This window comes from Heteronotia binoei, chromosome 3 (assembly GCF_032191835.1).
Source record: "Heteronotia binoei isolate CCM8104 ecotype False Entrance Well chromosome 3, APGP_CSIRO_Hbin_v1, whole genome shotgun sequence".
In the NCBI taxonomy this organism is placed as follows: Eukaryota; Metazoa; Chordata; class Lepidosauria; order Squamata; family Gekkonidae; genus Heteronotia; species Heteronotia binoei.
The window spans coordinates 29,243,361-29,251,324 of NC_083225.1; positions in this window are offsets into that span (position 1 = coordinate 29,243,361).

Consider the following 7,964-nt stretch of genomic DNA (forward strand, 5'->3'; position numbering starts at 1 on the left):
CTCCCCCCACACACTGATAACATCACCAAGTCACATGGGGCATCCAATTCAGCACCCCCAAAAGGCCAGCACCCTAGGCAATCACCTAGTTTGCCTAGTGACAGGGTTGGCTCCAGGCATCCACGATGACCCTATCTGCCAATGTTTCTCTAGGTACAAATGAAAGTTCTTGTTCATCAGACCTGCTGGCTGCACATGATCTCTGCATCTCCTGTCAGTAAATTATCTTGCTAACATATTCTGTACCATTTGGAACTTCTGGACAGGCTTCAAAGACAGCTCCACATAGAGTTTATTATGGTAATGTAACCTGAACGTGATCAGAGTTCAGATGATATTGGTGAAATCTCTAGGACATGGTTTTGAGCAGAACTGTGAGTGTTGATCTTTTGACTTCTGTGGAATGGTTATTTTGCTATCACCCATGATGTTTACTATCATTAATAAATCTATTATGAGGAAGGCTTCTTATGGCTGCATGGTATTCCTAACAATATCCTCCTTGGAAGACTGTCTGACAATTTTGTAACGAGAACTTTCAAGCATTCATTCTAATATTCAAATTGACAGCAACCCTTTCACTTGCTTAGCTAAGCTCTCTGCTGCCACTAGAGAAGTTCACCCTCATAAGGTGAGAGTGCCCCAAAATGTACATGGCCTTTGCAGAACTTAATGCAGTGGCCGTGGCAGACACAAAGGCAGAGTCAGAGTCAACTCAACAATTTAGCAAGATGTTTACTTCCTAGGTATTCCAGTGGATACATGCCTAGAAACATAGGTATGTCATTGTTTCCTGCAAGTTGTAATTGACTGATGCAATTTAGCAATCAGACAAGGTGTTCACTTCAAAACAACTGCATCCCACAAGCAAGCGAACCAGTAGGACGTGAGTTCAGTCTTCATAAGTATCAACAAAATAATTATCGCCAAAACTCAGGTGCATCCTTCACATGAGGCAATGGTTTGAAAACATCACTGTCAGGGCTTTCTTTGTAGAAAAGCCCAGCGGGAACTCGTTTGCATATTAGGCCACACCCCCTGACATCACAATTGTTTTGCATAGGGCTTTTTTGTAGGAAAAGCCCAGCAGGAATTCATTTACATATTAGGCCACACTTCCTGATGCCAAGCCGGCCAGAATTGCGTTCCTGTGTGTTCCTGCTCAAAAGAAGCCCTGATGACTATAACAATTTCACAATGATCATCTCAGCTATACCATGACTAGCAAAGGATCCCCACAACAGTCCACTGTTCTGATTCTTGAATAAGCTTTATGCTGAAGACTGTTTGTTGTTTTTTTTAAATTTTGAAACTATCTTCTTAGGCAAAAGCATGTGCTAACATCAGACCTACAACCAGACACAATGCAAATATTTACGCAATTAATGGGACAGCCAACTGCCAACTACCTATACTATTTTGATTCTTTGGGCAACAGGACAGAGACTATCAAACTTCAGCCACAGTCCATGCAGTCCTAATGAGAGTTACACTTTTCTACATCCAAAGGAGTCAAAGCTCTTAGAAGGCTGTAACAATGAGAAGTGTACTGAGCATTTATGCACGGAGAAATATATTTTTGAGAGTTTCAGTTCAGTCTGGAAAGCCCCTATTTTACTTGTCCATGGAAAACCCTTTCCCTACTTTGCCTCTTTAGAAGATGCTAGAAGTGCCCTTTTAAAAAATTTTCACACTTGCACTCAAGAGAATTTCCCTCTCATAGCCACCTATCAAGATAATGAACAATGCTAAATGTGTTTGAGTTCTGTTCTGTGGGAAACTCAATCAAGTCCATCATGAAATTACAAGAAGCTTTAAAAGAAGACAGCTCTTGGCTTGCTTGCTTCAAAAGCCAGAGGACAGGAAAAGGAATCCATCAAGTTGAAAGACCTTCATCAATGAGCAAAGGTGATGTGAGGTTGTCAGACTGTGGTCTCTGGTATGAACAGAGTGCTATACCTACACAAGTGTGACCCTGTTTTCAGTTCCTAAATGTTTAGTTCTTTAAAAATGATTGTACCATATGCTGGACAGAGTTCCTTTCAATCAGTTTGGACTCAGCCAGTCACCTTTCCTCTCCGCCTTTCTTCTCTATGAGGTCACAAGAATGCTTGCTCAACAATGCAATCAGTTACATGATGTCCATACAGTGGTGGCTTGAAGGTGCCCATTTGACTCTGAGCCCTGGATGCTCTTAGAGAGGTGTAGTTAAGCTCTTCCTTGGTTTTGATGTATTTACTAGTTTGTTCCTGGAAGCTGCTTTTCATTTGTAAATTGTTTGTCGGGATGATAAGTTTGTTAATTATATGTACTGATAGGCTTTTTTCTCTCTTTAGTCTTTAAACATTCAGCATTATCTTGTTCTGATTTAATATTACAAGTAATTAAGGTAGATAAGTATTTTAATTCTGTCAGATTTTATTTTTTTTTCCTTAATCACATAGGCAAAGCCATTGATCAGGTGAGTCAGTAACTGTAATGACACTTTATAGGATTTCTGTATTGATATAAATACTTTTCAAGGTGAGGATTCTTGGTACAGTTTCTATACGCTTCAACATTTTATAAACGGAAAATAAGGATCCTTTGGTGGGAGGGGAGGCTGCATGATATTGCCCAATCTTGTCAGATCTTGAAAGCTAAGCAGGGTCAGTCTCGGTATTTGGAAGGGAGCCCACCAAGGAAGACTGTACACAAAATGGCAATGACCTCTGCTTCTCACTTGCTGGGGTCTCCATAAGTCAACTGAGACTCAACTGCACTTTAGACACACGCACCGTCTTTGATGGTCAAGGCAGGAACACTTGAGAGAGGAACCACACAGCTTCCCACATCTCAGCAAGATCAAGACAATCAAGGCAAACACCTCTTTTGTATCATGTGTGTGTCAGCATATTGAGTGAATGGATGAAGGACAACTGTGGCCAAGCACAGCTCCATCTGCCAGTCTTGAATTGACTACCAATAGCTAGTGAGACAGACAATCAAGCACAGGGGTCTTGACTGCTGGGATTCCTATTCTGAACTTCTCCAGATTTTTAGGGGCATCTCTGGGGACTGGGATCTGAGCCATTCTGGGTGTGATTCAAATGGTACATGAGTAACCAACTGATGGTAGGCTCATTTGGACCATAAATGGAAATGGTAATACTCAGAACATCCCAGCAGCAACAAGAATCCAGAATCACATAATAGATATTATACCACAGCTACCAAAGTTCACAGCTGAAATATCATATAGCTTTAATTATGTGTGATTTTTTCACTCTCCAGGTTCTATTCGTACAATGATTATGCTAACGTCTAAATTTCACTGTCGTTTTTAAGTGATTTATTGACAATAAGTGGGCCTACTGAGATCTTGGCATGGTATGTAAAATTACCTCTCAATTGACTTTGTTTCAGACAAAATATGAAACCTGTTGAGTTGAAAAATGTGTTGCGTTTTCCCCCTACTAATGTACAAGTAATGAAAAAAAATTAAAGATTCCCATGAGGTAGCTTGACTTGAGAAAGTAGCATGCAGATTTGAGACTTAGGAAGGGAGGAAAAAGACAAATTTCTTCCTAGAGAAGTAATAGACCCACCATCTGTGTTCATTATTTCTGTGCCAGCATGGTAATGCATCACATCAGTTTAATAGGCATACTTGGTCCCAAAATACCATCCATTTTCATCAATGCTGAAGAAAAGTTGCAAGCAAATATATTTGTATTCTACACAAGTGCTTTAAATTGATAATTAACCTGTTTGCAGTTCAATATTTGAATATTCATTTTCATTGAGTTCTTTGTTTGCATTGCACTGTTGATATAGCACTTAATTGTATGAATAATCTTTTGCTCATATATAGGTGAAACCCCATTAATTTTCACTAAGGATCATTTTAGGTGGGCAAGTTGCTTTCCTGCAAGGAAGTTGTGGTAGATGTGTATGGAGTCTTCATCAAAAAGACTAAACAAAATGATAGCACAGTAGTGGTGAAGTATAAGTTGTATTATTGTATGCTCACAGGTGTTCTAATTGGTAATGAGCTAGATATCAGCTGATAAATTTAATCCAAAAAAGAAGGAAGTATTGGGGGATGGAGTTGCCTTCCCCTTGACGGAACATATCTGCAATTTGGGTAGTAGTCATAGGGATGAAAGGCCATCTTGTCTAACCTTCTATTCAATACATTTCTGAAATATGGGCTGACTGTCCTATACTGGAAGGACCGAAGTAATTGTTTCCAGTGCTGAACCACAGTTTCTCTTAATTTCTAGCTGAAATCTGCTATTTATTTTTTTTGCCTTCTTCCATGTGAATAAAACTTTGCCCTCTTCTTTAGGTTTCTGAGGACTGTGGTTATATCTTCTTCTCAAGGCTATAGCCTCTTCACTAAGCTAGACACAACTAATGCCTTCAGCTTTTTTTTTTTCCTTTTTAAAAGAAAAAAAATGTGATTTTTGAGTTGTAACTTACTACTTGGATTATTAGAACAAAATTTACCTTTTAACATATAACATAAATATATATATCATTCTAGTTTGCCATTAGGAAAAAATACATTAAAATATAGTAAAAGATGTATTAAAATATAGTAGATGTACTTCTCTTTTAGGATAGTGTATCAGAATAATGCTTTTGTATTGACATACTCAAACTAGGAATATTGGCTGTTTATCTCATTACATATATTAAACCCATCTTCTACTATATTTTAATGTATTTTTTCCTAATGGCAAACTAGAATGATGTTACATGTTAAAAGGTAGATTAGTTGGACAGGAAAAACTTCTGGGAAAGAAATGCCTTCTTTTTTGACCCAGGTTTATTAGCAATAGAATAATTAACAGGCATTCTCACATTCTGACATGTTACTGTGTTATGGTTTCCCATGCCAATTCAACCAAGATCAAAGGTTTTCTGAATTTGTTAATTTCACTATTCTGCTATTGGTTTTTAACTTTGTACCACTTGGCATTCCAAACCCCACCAGCTATGCTTACTGTACTCTGCTTACTGTACCTCATTCCTCGTCTGAAGAAGTGTGCATGCACATGAAAGCTTACATTCTGAATAAAACTAAGTTGGTCTTAAAGGTGCAATCGACTCCTATTTTGTTCTACTACTTCGGACCAACACGGCTGCCTATTTGGATCTACTTGAATTATGTCTCCTCACATAACAAGTGGCACCTTCTTTTTTTACTATCAATGCATAGTTGGGCCCTGTAGTACAAAAAGCCACCAAACAAGTTCAGATTCATTCAGCATAGTGTTTGAGAAAGATTTCAACAGCAACAAAATTAGGTGATCTAATATGGAGCTCACTTTGCATGTGAGCAAGGAAGTTCTATCAAGGTAAGCTTGCCTGGTGATCATGTTAATGTCAGTGTTCTCTGCATTCGTGCTCAAGATGACCCTCTGTGTTACAAAATTAGGCATGTGGCTGCTTGAGACATGAGCTTTTGGTGTGGTGGTCCGGAGAGAATGCTTGCTAGTGAGTACCATGTAAAAAAAAACAATTCTATTTTCTTAGAATGACTTTCTGCTTCTGGCTTTATGCTTGATTGGTTGATTTTATTTATTTATTTTTCAGATTTATATTTTGTCTTCCCTTCAAGCGGGCTCAGGGAAGATTACAATAGATAATTAGGCTGCTTGGCTTCACAACAATACATTAATAAATAGTCAAAACATATTAAAACTAAATTAAAACCAGATTGCCCCATTTGTCCTATGTACAGTCTCCAAAACTGGTGCTGGAGGTTTCTAAAATTTATTTGATCTTTGCCTCGTAGAGTGGTATCTTCAGCATAGAGGTGGTATCTTCATCCCGAGAGGGGGGGCTTTTTTGTTGGATGTCTCAGCTACAAGGAGGCCAAACTAAAAATAACTAGAGAACAGGCCTTCTCTATAAAAGCACCCCAATGGTGGAACCAGCTGCCGGAAGAGGTGCGGGCCCTAGGGGTCCTTAGTCAATTCCGTAGGGCGTGCAAAACCGCCCTCTTCTGGCTAGCCTTTCAAGATGGAGCTTGAAATAAACATCACGCCATCACAAATACTAATAACTGAGATAACAGCGAGTAAAGATTATTTTAGACTGTTTTTAGATTGTTTTAGATTATGTAAAAATTTAACCATAAATTGTAATTTTATTGAATTGTGTAACTGTTTTATTGTTCAATGGCTTTGCCATACCTGTAAGCCGCCCTGAGCCTGCCTTGGTGGGGAGGGCGGGGTATAAATAAGATTTTATTATTATTATTATTTTGTTGTGATGACCATGTGTTTCTTTTGTTGTTGTTTTCTTTTCACTTTTGTTTGTTTCTTATTAATATATGACAGAGTTGTGGAATGGCAACAGATAAACATGTTAAATAAACCAGGGAAAGCAGCTTGCTGAGATGAGGGCCCCAGCATGCTTTAGCATGCTGTGGCCAGTCTACTTTATGCCCCCCCAGGGAGGATTGTGGCCGATGTTCAAAAAGGAAGCAATGTTAAGAGATGTGGCACTATGTTATATGTTGTCGAAGGTTTTCATGGGTGGAGTCCATTGGCTATTGTAGATTTTCCATGCTGTGTGGCCGTGGTCTTGGCATTGTGAGACCTGATTTTTCACCAGCAACTGTCACTGGAATCCTCAGAGGTGTAACCCAGAAAACTGGAGTTCTCTCTGGGTCAAATTGAGAAGAAGTTGGAAGGCATGTAATTTATATCTACACAGGCAGGTGGGGTAGGGCTGAGTCATTATCTTGTGGGAGCTTACTGGGCTGTGAGATGCTAATGGAGAAGCTTACCTGAGGGGGTTCTTTTGTATATGGATTGGCTATTGAAATTCTTATCTTACCTGTAGTGCTGTTGCAAGCTGTAGGGCATTTTGTGTTTTTCAGGACTGGAAGCCATGCCCTATTCATTTTTAAACTTCCTTCCTTCCTGTTGAAATTGTGTTTATGTTTCTGGATTCCAATGGCTTCTCTGTGTAATCTAACATGATAATTGGATGTGTTGTCCAGCATTACAGTGACTTGGAATAAGATACTATGTCTTGTTTGAGTTAGGCTATGTTCAGCCACCGCTGATTATTTAGGTTGGCCAAGTCTGCAGTGTCTTTCATGTTCTTTTATTCTTGTCTGGATGCTACGTGGTGTGGTCCCGATATAAACTTGTCCACAACTGCAGAGAATGCGGTATACTCCTGCAGAAGCAAGGAGGTCTCTTCTGTCTTTTGCAGATTGTAGCATCTGATGTATTTTTCTGGTGGGTCTGAACACTGTTTGTAGGTTATGTTTCTTCATAAGTTTTCCCATCTGATCAGTGATTCCTTTGATATATGGCAAAAACACTTTTTTTGTGGGAGACTGTTTTTTCTTCAATTGTTTGTTTAATCCTTGGTTTAATTGCTCTTTTGATTCCATTCTTAGAGTAACCATTTGCTTGAAGTGCGTGGTTTAGATTATTTAGTTCATCGTTGCTAAAATGTGGTTCACATATCCACTTTGCATCGTCTATTAATGTTTTGATTATGCCTCTTTTTTGTCGAGGGTGATGATTGGAGTTCTTGTGTAAATAGCGATCTGTATGAGTTGAATTGGTTTTCTGTAGATCTTGTGACCTAGATGTGGCACTGATTGCATCAAAGCCAGTTACAGGAAGAGGGAATCTGTATTCCAAACAGAGGGCAAGAAGTCAAAAGAAGGGGAGATAGGGAAAGGGTAAATCAAATGAGTGGGAGGAGAAAAATGCAAGAAGCAAGGAACTGCTGTGAGCAAATGTTATATGTTAAGATGATCACTGTCTTCTCTTGGAACCACCACCCCCCTCATTGATTCTGTTCTTAGTTTTATCCAGTGCTGTTTAAATTTCCTCTGGAAATTCAATCGCCAGCCAGATCTTTGAGTCTGTATTTGCAAATCCATGAAAGTGTCTGTCTGGTAAGTGGAAATTTCTATATACAAGGAAGGAATTGATGGTATGATT